This window comes from Hemitrygon akajei, chromosome 4 (assembly GCF_048418815.1).
Source record: "Hemitrygon akajei chromosome 4, sHemAka1.3, whole genome shotgun sequence".
Lineage (NCBI taxonomy): Eukaryota > Metazoa > Chordata > Chondrichthyes > Myliobatiformes > Dasyatidae > Hemitrygon > Hemitrygon akajei.
In genome coordinates, this window is record NC_133127.1 from 36,495,804 (window position 1) to 36,509,835 (window position 14,032).

Consider the following 14,032-nt stretch of genomic DNA (forward strand, 5'->3'; position numbering starts at 1 on the left):
TTGATTGTGTTTTCCTATAGCACTTCTGGTGTGGATCCACGAGGCTTTAATGTAAGGGTCAGTGGTTGCCCTCACATAATGGCTGTAAGAATAGAGATGCCAGTCATGCTAGCATTCACACTGCCTTTGTCACCTCTAGACCAGGTCCTCCAGCATCTCAGCCAGCTCCCTCTGTCTGGTGTGCTGCTCAGGAGGTGGCTTAAACCGAGTCATATCCACTCTCATCTAAAAACCATTCAAACACAGTGTGTCCTGTCAAGATCTAATTGCAACATCCTGCTGGAGGAACTCGGTTGGTTGAGCAGCATCGGTGGGAGGAAAGGAACTGCTGATGTTTCAGGTGGAAACTAATGACCAGCATAAAGAGTAGTGAGAAAGGGTCTAAGGTGATTGGTGGAGTGAGTGCAAAATAATAGGCAAGTAGTGGCCAGTAGAGGGGAACAGAGGTGGAGTTGGGGGACAGTGGCAAGTGATTGATAGATGGAGGGAAGCAGAGACAATATGCAAAGGTAGTTGGCGGAAGATGAGGGGAGGGGAGTGTGAAGGTTGGAGACAGTTGCTGGAAGGAGATAAGTGGAAACACAAAGTCCATCAGTGCTGGACTCAGATAAAAGAAAATAATAATGGGGACCATTAAGGTGAGGTGAATGAAAATTTGGAGGGCAAGAGAGAACCAAGAAGGGGAAAGGGACGAAGATGGGTGAAGGAGTGTGATGGACAAGAATGGGAGGACCAGAGAATTGTGGGGAGGGGTTATCTAAAATCAGGGAAACAATTTTTGTGCTATTGGGTTATAGACTAACCAGATGGAACATAATATCTTGTTTCTCCATTTTGTGTTTGGGTTAATCGTGGCAGTAGAGAAGGCAGAGGATGAACAGAGCATTCTGGGAATGGGAAGGTGGGTTGAAATGGTTTGTAAGCATGGGAGCTGAAGGTGGCAATTGTGGACTGAATGTAGGCATGCTGAGAAACAGTAATCCAGTCTGCACTTGGTCTTGCCAATGTAGAGGAGGCCACATTGGGAGCACTGAATGCAGTAGACAAAGTTGGAGAAGTTCCATTTGAAGCTGATGTTCAAAGAACTAATTGCACATGTGTACATTCTTCAAGCCTGGCAGTTTAAGGGAATAGTCAACTACTCAGGGTTATGGCAGGTTTTGGGAAACACGACAACTAAAGTAAAGTATACGTGGGAATGAAACTTGAGATTACACAGCACAAGTGGAATACTCTGCTTTGAGCTTCCTCTGCTGTTTGCCCAGATCACTACTGATCTGATTAAAAATGACCTTGCTGGTCTGATGATGTCTGAGATTATCAGTGATAGTTTCCATTATTCTTCTTGTTCCCCATAACACACAATATCTTTATGTACCGAAAGTCCATTTGTATTTGTGCCTTGAGTATTTTAACTGACTGAATCAACACAGCTCTGTAGGTTAGCAAATTCCAAGCACCACCTATATTCTTGAGTTTAAAACACAAGGTATTTTAAGTTTGGAGGGATTCTACTGAGAGAATGTCTGTTTGAGATTAATAAAGACCTTTGAAGACTAGAAAAGCAAGGATGTAATGTGAGCCTTTATAAGGTTTTGGTCAGACCATGTGGCAAGCAGTTTTGGGCCCCTTATCTAAGAAAGGATGTGCTGGCGTTGAGGAGGGTTCAGAGGAGGTTTACGAGAATGATCCCAGGAATGAAAGTGTTAATATGTAAGGAGCGTTTAATGTCTCTGGCATGAATTTGTTGGAGTTTAGTAGAATGGGGGGAGAGGGGGGAAGAATCTCATTGAAACCTACCAAATATTGAAAGGCTTAGAGTGCAAGTGGAGAGGAGGTTTCCTATAGTGATGGAGCTTAGAATCAGAGGGCATAGCTTCAGTATACAAGGACATCCCTTTTGAACAGGGATGAGGAATTTCTTTAGTCAGAGGGTGGTGAATCTGTGGAATTCATTGCCACGGACAGATTTAGAGGCCAAATCATTGGTTATATTTAGAATGGAGGTTGATAGGTTCTTGAGTAATAAGGATGTCAAAGGTTACAGGGAACAGGCAGGAGAATGGGATTGAGTGGGATAATAAATCAGCCATGATGGAATGGTAGAGCAGGCATGATGGGCCAAATGGCCCAATTCTGCTCCCATATCTTATGGTCTCATGGTTTTTTTTTACATCCACTGGCTTCAGTGTCTCCAGAACTCGATCACAGTCACTACTTTCTGTTGCTGTGGATCTGAGTAGGTTTCAGTGGCTACCTTGAGCACCAAGAGCTGGAGAGTGGACGTTTGTGGTGCTACAGTAGGATCACTGTGGTATCGGACTCACTATTGGCTGGTATTTAATCTTAATTACTTTCATTGAATGTAGACCACAAAATTCTGCCATTCTCAGTACCAGCCACCCCTTTCCTACCTTCATACTTAACACATACAGCAGTGGGAACAGGCCATTCAGCCCCTCTAGCCTATTGCAACCATCAAGGTCTCAGCTGATCTACCTCTGCAATTTTCTTGCATTATCCCTCATTCCCTCTCACTCAAAACATATATGAATGAACTTCGACCAAACCACCTCAGCTTTCTGGGGTAGTAGTTTCTACTGATGTCTCCATCTCTGGAGAGGAGAAGAAAAATGACCTGCCCCCTTATTCTGAGACTTTACGCTCTGGTCCTAGCCTACTCACCCAGTGAACATCCGGTCTGTCAAAATTTTGTTTGCCTCAATAAAATTTCTAAACTCCACAGAATCCAGGCCAAGTTTGCTCAATTTTGCCATGTGCATCAAACTGGGTCCTGGGAAGGAATATTGAGAACCTTGGCTGTGTACCTTGTTTGGGCAATTAGATTGAAAATATAGGCACACAAGTCATACCAAAGCCCAATACAATAGTAGGATTTCTGCATTCTTGTATTCAAATTCTCTCATAAATAAAGGGCAAGATATCTTTTGACTTCATGTTGGCCCTCAGTAACTTGTGTAAAACACTACAGTCACTTTGAATATAAACATCAGCCTCTCAATATTCAGCCAGTACTCTACTTTTGCTGCTTCAGGTACCTGCATTTCTCTATATTTCATTCCACCTTGCCCACTTGGTCAATTCATCTATATCCCCAAGAAGCCTCCTTAGCACCTCCATACCTAATGCCTCAACCTGATATCGAAACGAAGGTATATGCTTATGGTCACTTTTACAGGGGACCTGAAGGATAAGATTTTTAACAGTCCTAGACTTGTACAGCACAGAAGGGGATCAGATATAATTACTACATTTAAGTAGTAGAATCTTTTTTAAGTATATAAAGTATAAGTATATTTTATAAGAAGATTTTATAAGTATATTAAAGAATTCAGAGTCCAAATTGTACATCCTCTGTGTGGAGTCTCAGAAGATGGGAAAGGTCCTTGATGGTTATTTCTCCTCTGTTTATTGCTATAAAAAAGCACGAAGACCTGGAAACAAGATAGATATTAGCATGGTATTGATAGTTTACATTACAGTAAAAAAATAAGACTTTCAAGAAATGCTTAAATAGGCACATGAATCTGAGGAAAATAGAAAGCTATGAACAACTCCACTTTCAGAGAACCATGTGCATAAAACTTCGAGGTTCCTGTTTAACAACACTCCCCAAGGCCTCACCATTCACTGTGAAAGTCCTATCTTGATTTGATTTCCCAAAATGCAAAACCTCACTTAGCTGAATTAAACTTTACTTACCATTCCTGTAATTTTATGCTAACTTTGTTAGAAGTTGATTACTAATTTAATTGGTTTGTCACAAATTGTGGGAAAGAGCCTCTTCCTGTGCTATGCTGTTCTATGTTCTAGCAAGTACTGGATGCCTTAAAATGTATGAAGATAAGCAAATCTCCTGGGTCTGGTAGGTATATCCAAGAATACTGGGAAGCTGGAGAAGAAATTACTGGAGTCCTGGCTGAGCTACTGTATATGCATTTTTGTTAGAGATGGGCGAGTTGATGGAAGACCAGAGGGTAGCTAATTTTGTAGTGAAGAAAAACTTGGGAACTTGGGAGTAATAAGACTAAAATCGGAGGCAGGTCTTGGTTTATTATTGTCATATGTACCAAGATAGAGTGAAAAGCTTGTTTTGCATACGGGAGAAGACAGGATGCCGAGGGAGTGAAGTTTTTAACTATATTGGTGGCTTTACTCAGTGTGAAGTACAGTATAGACAGAGTCTATAGAGGGGGAGGCTGGTTCCTGTGATGTGCTGAGCTGTGTTCACAAATCTCTGCAGTTTCTTGTGGTTACATGCAGAGCAGTTGCCTTACCAAGTCCTGATGCACCTGGATTGGTGCATCAATAAAATTGGTAAAGATGATAGGGGACATATCAAATATCTTTAGCCTCCTGAGGAAGCAGATTTCTTAATGATATTTCTTGTCCGTGGCATCAATGTGGTTGGATCATGACATGGTAGGGTGCTGGAGAAGGGTATACAATTGGCTTGATGTTAGAAAGCAGAAGGTAATGGTGGAAGGTTTCTTGGACAGGAGGTCCATGATGTTTGCTTCATTGTTTGGTGCTGAGCCCATTGTAGTTTGTCACCTATATCAATGGCTTAGATGCAAATGCGCAAGGAATTGTTGCAAGTTTGCAGGTGACACTAAAATAGGTGATATAGAAGATAATAAAGCATAAAATTACAGGGATGGCAAATAATGTTTAATTCAGCTAAGTGAGGTTTTGCATTTTGGGAAATCAAATCAAGATAGGACTTTCACAGTGAATGGTGAGGCCTTGGGGTGTGTTGTTAAACAGGAACCTCGAAGTTTCGTTCACATGGTTCTCTGAAAGCGGAGATGTGGGTAAATAGGGTAGTGAAGAAGGCTTTTGACAAGCTGGCCTCATCAGTCAAGGTGTAGTTGTACTGGATGCTGGTGAGCCCACACTTAGAGCACTGTGTTCAATTTTGGTCATCCTGCTGCAGGAAAAATATTATTAAACTGGAAAGAGTGCAGGAAAGATTTGCAAGGATGCTGCCAGAACTTGAGAGACTGACTTATAGGGAGAGGTTGGACAGGCTAGGACGTTATGGCTTGTAACTCAAGAGAGGCAATAGATAGGGTGAAAGCACACAGTCTTTCTCTCAGAATTTGTGAATCGGGAACTAAAGGGCATAGGTTCAAGGTGAGAGGGGAAAGATTTTTTTACACAGTGTGGAATGTATATGGATTGAGTTGCCAGAGAGAGCAGTTGAGGCAGACATTTATAACTTCTAAAAGACATTTGGACAGGTACACAGATTATAAAGGTTTAGAAAGTTTTGGGCCAAAGCCAAATGGGGCTTGAATGGGCACCATGGTTAGCATGAACCGGGGACTAAAGGGCCTGTTACTGTGCTGTGTGACTCTTAAATACATGCCTAGATGCCTCTTCTATAGGGAAGGTACAGACGGATAGACTCCCATTTGGGGCAAATGGATTAGTGTAGATGTACATTAGGTTGGCATAGAAGTTGTGGGCTGAAGGGCCACTTCTGTGCTGGACCACTCTAATGAAGTGCAATTGAATGAGAGGAATGTGCAGAACTCCTAACAGTAACTTCCAGCAAAAGTGATTCTGGAGAGTAGTTGATGGTTTGACTCGAAACACCTCAGCTCTCTCCTGGAAAATAAAAGCTTGTGATTTTAGAATAAAGAGGTTGGCTTGGACAGAAGATGTAGATTGACTAGTGGCCCTTGACCTGAAGCATCAGCTTTTTCTCTCTCCACAGTTGCTGTCTGACCAACTTTACTGGTATTTTCTGCTACTGTTGGTTTGGGTGAAAGATTGTCTGGCTAACAAGAAAAGTTAAGTGGGTGGGCGCATACCGGCAAATGGAGTGTGAAATATGAGATTGTCCATTTCAGGGGGTACTTAAAACAAAGAAGCTTGTTATACAAGTATAGTTCACTCTGTGATTGGGAAAGCTAACAGTATTTTCTAGTTTCTAGCAAAGGGAATTAAATACAGATGTCACATTGGGCATTGGTGAGACCACATGTATACAGAAGCAGTTTACCACAATAACACTGGGATGGTGGGCTGTTTGATGAGGAATGGTTGTAGCTGCTGAACCTGAGTGACACAGAGAAATTGATACATACAAGAAATATTGCCAGGGTGGATGTGGAGAGGACATCCCTTTTGGGGGCTATCTAGAACTAGGAGTTGCTGTTTTTTTTAAAAAAAAGGGTCATCCATTTAATATCGAGACAAATTAAAATTTTCCTGCAGGGGTTAATGAGTCTTTATGCAGTGATGCAGAATCTATTAACATTTAAAGCTGAAGGAGATTGATTCAATCTGTAAAAAAAAACTTGTCTCATAATACTTTAAACTTCTCTCCTCTCACCTTAAATCTATGCCCTATGGTACTTGACATTTACACCCTGGGGGAAAAATACTCCGACTGTCTATCATGTCTATGCCTCTCATATTTTATACACTTCATCAAGTTTCCCCTCAGCTTCTGACGCTCCAGAGAAAACAACCCAAGTTTATCCAACCTCTCTCCATGCTCTCCAATTCAGGCAGTATCTTGGTAAACTACTTCTGACCCTCCTACAAAACCTCCAGCTCCACAGTAAAAATACTATGATGGACCACTGTTTATTGTCTATATAAATATATAGGCAATATTGTCTCTATAAATAAAGGCAGGCTCCTAAGTCCTAAACTTGGCACACAACACCTCCTTTTGCATCTGGTTCCTTGTCTTCCTGACAATCAGTAAGGATAGGCAGCAATAGCTTTGTCACAAGTATTCTCAACACTGATGCCCCACAAGAGTGCATCCTGAACCTCAACTCTACTTCCTATATACCCGTAACTAGATTCTGCTCTAACTCCACCTACAAATTTGCAGATGATAACACAGGATTGGACATATCTCAAATAATAAGTCTACTACAGGAAAGAGTCAGAGGGCCTGGTGATAGGACAACAACCTTTCCTGCAAACATCACCAATAGCCTATCCTTGTTCAACTACATAGATGCCACAGCCAAGAATGCCGCTACTCCCACAGGAGACTCAAGAAATTTGGCATATCCCTGTCAACCCTTACCAATTTTGTTTCTCGATGCTCCACAGTAAGCATCCTATCTGGATGCATAAAGGCTTGGTAAGGCAACTGCTCTGCATGTGACCACAAACTGCAGAGAGTTGTGGACACCGCTCAGCACATCTTGGAAGATAGCCTCCCCTTGAAGGGCTTCTATACTCCTCGCTGCCTCAATATAGGAGTCAGCATAATCAAAGAATGACTGATGAAGGTAAGCATGCCATACAGGTTCTGAACCGTCCGATCTACTTGTGTCATTACTTTCAGGGAGCTGTGGACTTGCACTCCAAGGTCCCTCTGTACCTCAATCCTCCTATGATCCTACCATTTACTGTACAATTTTCTCTTTTATCTGACTTCCCAAAGTGCAACATCTCACACTCGATGGGCCAAATGGCCTAACTCTGCTCCTATATCTTATTGTCTTGTCAAATTAAACTCCATCTGCTGTTTTGCTGCCCACATTTCCAACTTGCTGAACCTTTGACCTTTCTCACTATCCATGACTCCACCAATTTTCATGTCATCTGCAAACATATTAATCACCCCAAACTTTTAATTGAACATTTAATTGTGCAATTAAAACTGGCCATGAACATTTCACTCTCTCATTTTTGAATGAATCCCTCAGAATCTAAGTATATTTACAGGTAAATTTACCAGGTTATATTGAAATTGGCCCCCTCCCACTCAGGACCTTAATTTCTGGTCAATTCATGCTATTTGTTATATCATCCTTAAAGTAACAGAGATATGGGCTCTTTGTCTGAAATGTTCTCTCACTGACACTCTCTCTCTTTGCCCAGCTACATTACCAAAGCTTACATCTGGTACTGTTCCTTGACTATGAGGACTGTCTATGTACTAGCTTGGAACAGTCTCCTGGACCCTGGACAGTCCACATCACCATCCCCTTCCCTCACACATAAAACTTTTCACAGCAAAGTAAACCTACTTCTGTTAACTTAGTCTCTCCTCTGTCCCTTGCTGACTGCTTAAAGTCATCATCCCCTTGTAGTCTATAGGACTTCTCTCCCGAAGTAGATATCAATCTACAGATATTTCAGTGTTGGACTTTGTAAGATAAAAGAGTGTGATCTTTGGCACATTATCTTCCTTAGAATAAAGGGTGCTGGGTGATTATTGGGGAGCAGGGTGGGGAGCATCCTCTGAAACTGAACAGTTCCTAGATGGTCTGTTAAAGTCAGTGAAACCATTAGTGTTGTTGTTATCACAATCTACCTCATTATGATCCTGCACGTTATTTACCAACCTGCACTTTTTCAGTAGCTTTTACACTTCATTCGGCACAGTTATTGTTTTACCTTGTCCTACCTCAGTGCATTTTAATGACTTGATCTGCATGAACAATATCCAAGTACATATGATACTGATACCAATATCAATATTGATTTATTACTGTTGAATGTATCAAGAAACAGAGAAAAGGTTGTTTTGCATACTTATACAGATCACCCAACATAACTCTCATAGTCAGAGTAAACAGTCCTCATTATCGAACTCCGATCTGCTCTGGTCATATCCAGGATCTTCGGGCCACACTCTCATCCAAAACCCCTCTCTCACCCCAAGCAACAAATATAATGCCCCAGGACCAACCGTGTCTTCAGACACTCCCCCAAACATTGTTGCCTTTCCATCTATTACAAGGGTGAGGACCCCATCACCAAGAAAGACCTCCAATTCCACTAATCCCTCTCGTCTCCAGGGAAGATGTTAATACCCTTCCATTCTTCTCTGACCCCAAGGATTGGAACCATTTCCCTCATTATTGTTCCAGACATGGGTCATTCCTTTGGTCACAGACCCTCATCGTGTCCTTTCCAATCTTAAACATGTGTGAGCAGGGTGGCTCAATCCTTCCATGTTTTACAGCTCAAATCCCCTCAGTATCTGGCCCAGTTGTACCAGAAGCAGATGTTCATACACCGGGTGTGGGTCTGGTGACTACCTGAAGCAGCACAAATACTGTAGACATCAGAGTTCTCCTCACTTGCAAGACAATGACTTTCAACCCATCCCAGAACCAGCAACCTGGATAATCGGGAGAAACTGGAGCTATTACAAGTAGAAGGTGAAAGACTGGACAGCATTCTGGTATTAACCTTAAAGTTGGCCATGAGGTCTGTTTGCGGGAGGACCTTCCTTTCTTCCTTTCTGTGCTGCAAACAGTCCAGGGTAAGACCCCTCTGCCCCCAGAAACCAAGTGTAAAGAATGGCTGAAGCTGCGTTCTCCTGTGACAGGGCAGTTGTCCGTGTTGTTGATGGTCACCGGGACCTGGTTCAGCTTCATCCAGTCTCTTTCACTCAGCCTTGGAGCCAGCGGTGGAGGTTTCCTTGTCTACATTGAGGTGCAAAAGGGGCAAATTTCCAGCTGCCACGTGTAAAAGTGGCAAAGGTGACACCCGGTCGAACAGCAGCTCTCTCTGTCCATCGGGCACCATGTTCTGTACATGCAGGGACCAATGTTCCGGCCGAGATCTACCACCAACTCTTCCAGGTGACAGGTAGCAGATTGAAACTTTACAAATATCAAGGCAGTCGGAGATTTTTCCCCCAGGGTAGAAGTGTCTTTTTGTAGAGGACATGCATTTAAAATGAGAAGGGGAAAGTTAGGAGGTGTCTGGGACAAGTTTTTTATACACACAGTGGTGGGTGCTGGGATCAGACTGCCAGGTTTGGTTGTGGAGGCATATATGTTAATGGAGTGTCAGAGATTTTTTGCTCGAACATGAATATGCAGGTATAGAGAGATATGGATCGTATGCAGGCAGAAGAGATTTAGTTTATTTTGACATAATGTTCAGCACAGAAGAGCCTGTTCCTATGCTGAACTGTTCAACGTTCTGTGTACAATGCTTAGGAAGAAATAGTATAGTAGAGGTAAGGGGATTTGTGATATCCAGGGGTAGGTATGTCTGACGATTAATGTGACCGAATGAACTGGGTGAACTTTCATGACCAGCACCCGGCCCATCTGCACAGACAGTACTTCATCTAATTACACCCATTTGTCCGGGCTGCCCTTCTTGCCTCTATTCAAGAAAGCAGAAATAAAATTAACTTTACATTTTGATAAACAACCCTGAGCTTTCCTGTTATGTACAGGATGCCCTGCCTGTAAACTTCCTCTTGTTACCTTCCCATCTAATACCACAGAAGACACCGGGGCAGTCTGATGCTGGTCTGCACACCACGTTGTACTGGAACACAAGGCAGCCGTCGGAGCAGCTTGCCATGGGCAATGCCAAGGTGGTAACAAGCACCTCAGAACATCCCAAATGCTTCTGCAACCTATCGTCTATTTTTGACGGGTGCCCACTGTTAGGTGAAACACCGATCCTGGGTTACCAGCAGCAAACCTTGAGCATAGAACATTGCACTCTGCTCTCTTTGTGATCGTCTCCATCAGCCCGGGGGAGCAGCTTGGACCATGATGCCCTGTCTGTATCTCACCCACCGGCACTGCTCCCTATAGTTTCTGGAAATTGAACCTACAGCCTCCTGTTCTCTGCAGCCAGGAATGCTGCCCCTAACACACTGGGTTCTGCATTCTCTTGTAAAATAAGATGGACTCTTGACCTCACAATTTCACTCATTATGATCTTGCACTTTATCATTCACTTGACTACACATTCTCTGTGCTTTTACACTTTACTCTGCATTGTGCTAAAGCTGCCCTTGAGCCTGATGGATGCATTTCAACCCCTTCCCGGGGTCTGAAAGTACGTCCACCAGGTACAGAGACCCGCTGTTATAAAACTACTGTACCCTACCTCACAGTCACTCTCAACGTGGCCTCGCACCTTATTGTCTGCCTACACTGAACTTTCTCTGTAATTTTATTCTGTATTCTGTTAGGGCTTCCTCTTGTACTACCTCAATGCACCTTTTTTAAAAAATTTGTATTTAGAGATATGGCGTTGAATAGGCCCTCCTGACCCACGAGTCACAACGCCCAGAAACCTAATTCTAATCACAGGACAATTTATAACCTCGGCAAGAAGAAACTCACTGGGGAGAACGTACTTCGTCTTTACAGAAAGCACGGGAATTCCGAAGTGATCTGTAGGAACGATATGCAAGACAAGTTTTTCAATGTACCTCGGTACATGTGACAATAATAAACTACTGTGATTACAAGTTCCCGCTCCTCACATCTCCGTCCTTTCCCCACAGCCCACGTCCACACTGTACTCGCGGTGTGGAAAATGCTGCACGTCTTTGGCAGTGTGTTGTACAGTATTTTCCCTCTCGGCAAGGACTGGACTTTTCTGTTTACAACGACGATTTATTCTTGGTGGATATCTCCCTGCGTTCGACAGCTGAGACACGGGCCGAAGGTTTGTGTACATTGACCTGTCCCTAAACAAGTCTGAACTCTGACTTTAATCAGCTGCGAGATTTCTGAAGGTTCCCACCTCGGATTGTCCCGGAGAAGGTGCTGGGGAGATTCTCCACGTCTGTGCGGCTCTGACATTGAAGGTTCTGTCCGGTCTCGGTGATGACCCTGACCCTATTTCTGGGACGGCTGTACTTCATGCGATTTCCCAATAGACGGCGCAGCTGAGCCGCGTGTCCAACTGCGACCGGCCGCCTTCCCACAGCAGCGAAGTCGTTTAGTAACACAAGAATCGGGTTTAATACCACTGGCAGCAATGCATTAGAATACATAATAAAAACTAAATTACAGTAAGAAATATACATATATATAATTAAATAAGTAGTGCAAAAAGAGAGGGGAAAAAGCAGTGAGGTGGTGGTGTTCATAAGTTCAATGTGCTTTCAGGAATCTGATGGCAGAGGGGAAGAAGCTGTTCCCAAAACGTTGAGTGTGTGCCTTCAGGCTCCCGCACTTCCTCGCTGATGGTAGCAATGAGCAGAGGACATATCTGGGTGATGAGGGTCCTTAATGATGGATGCTGCCTTCTTGAGGCTTCTCTCCTTGAAGATGTCTTGGACTCTGGAGGGGCTAGTGCCCATGATGGGGCAGACTGAGTTTACAGCTTTCTGCAGCTTATTTCGACCCTTTGCAGTGCCCCCCACACCCCCATAACCAGGCGGCAATGCAGCTGGTTACAATGCTGAGAGTATCTTTGGCGGCATACCAATCTCATCAAACTCCTAATGAAGTATAACCACCATTGTACCTTCTTTGTAACTGCATCGATATGTTAGGCCCAGCATAGATCCTCAAAGATGATGACACCCAGAAATTGAAATTACTCACTCTTTCCACTTCTGATCCCTCTATGAGGACTGGTGTGTGTTCCCTTGTCTTACCCTTTCTGAAGTCCATAAATCTGCTCTTTGGTCTTACTGACGCTGAATGCAAGGTTGTTGCTGCAGCATCACTCAACCAGCTGATGTGTCTCGCTCCTGTACGCCTTCTCATCACCATCTGAAATTCTGCCAACAATAGTTGTGTCACCAGCAAATTTACAGATGGCATTCGAACTGTGCCTAACCACATAGTCATGGGTATAGAGAGAGTAGAGCAGTGGGCTAAGCACACACCCCTGAGGTGCGCCAGTGTTGATTGTCAGCGAGGTGGAGCTATCATTTTTCATCTGCACAGACTGTGATATCCCAGCAAGGAAGTTAAGGATCTGGTTGCAGGTGGAAGAGATTCTGCAGATGCTGGAAATCCAGAGTAACACGTACAAAATGCTGGACGAATTCATTAGTAAGGAAGCATCTATGCAAGGGGATAAACAGTCAGTGTTTCGGACTGAGACCCTCATCAGGATTCAGTAGTTATGCCTACCTGTTGTACAGTTTTGTGTGTGTGTGTGTCAGATTAAATAATGTGTGTCATGTAGTTGAAGAGCAGACTATACTCTACCAATGCTCATCTCACGTAAATGGCACATAACTGTACACACACAATATATCTATATATATATATATATATATATATACATACACACACAGATACATACACATAAAACAGATATATACACACTCATATACACATAAACACTCCATGAGATTCCTCCCATGAACTATAAGCCCCCACTATGAAGAAATGAGATGAGCTTAAAAATTAATTGAAACAAAGTGGGTAAGTTTGAATCGGAGTGGCCTGCAGTTAACAAACATGGTTTTGTGTTTTATATTCTGTGTTTTTGCTCATTGTGATTTGTTTTTTTTTGTTCTGGGGGAGGGGGACATTGATGTTTTTCTTTGAACAGGTTCTTTGGTTCATGGTTGTCTGTGGGGAAGGTAAACCTCAGGGTTGAATACTGTATACATACTTTGATAATAAATGAATCTGCAACATTGCCAATTCAACCTCTCCATACCAGTGCATCACTATTTTCTTACAAGGTGTACCACAGTGACCCCAACAACTTTCTTTCAGCTCTGGATAGTGTGTGTGTGTGTGTGTGTGTGTGTGTGTGTGTGTGTGTGTGTGTGTGTGTGTGTGTGTGTGTGTGTGTGTGTGTGTGTGTGTGTGTGTGTGTGTGTGTGTGTGTGTGTGTGTGTGTGTGTATACATGCATGCAGGACTGCGTGTTCAATAAGAATACAACTTGATCCCCAGCCCCTGCCCTACTCTTGTACCCATACTGTCACGTGGTTGGTCCAGTTATGGCTGAGCGATGGTAACTCCATTAACACCCACAGGCTCTCCATCCAGAAATTCACAACATGGTACCAAGACTCAGACAGTAAGAGTTAAATTCTGCGATAGTTTGCACAAACATGGCGAGCAAGTGAACATGGTATTCACTGATGGAGTTTAGTCATGTCTCCCCAGAAACCTCTGGGGCAGTTGTCCACCAAATTTGGTTTACCCCAAACTCATTTTTATGGTTACCTTCAAATTAGAGATTTTCTGCATTCTCAATTGGCTACCTTTCCTTCAAGTTCAGATAAGAATCTCTTAGATGTTATTTTAAATTTGAAACCTTTTTTTGATGAATCAATCTCT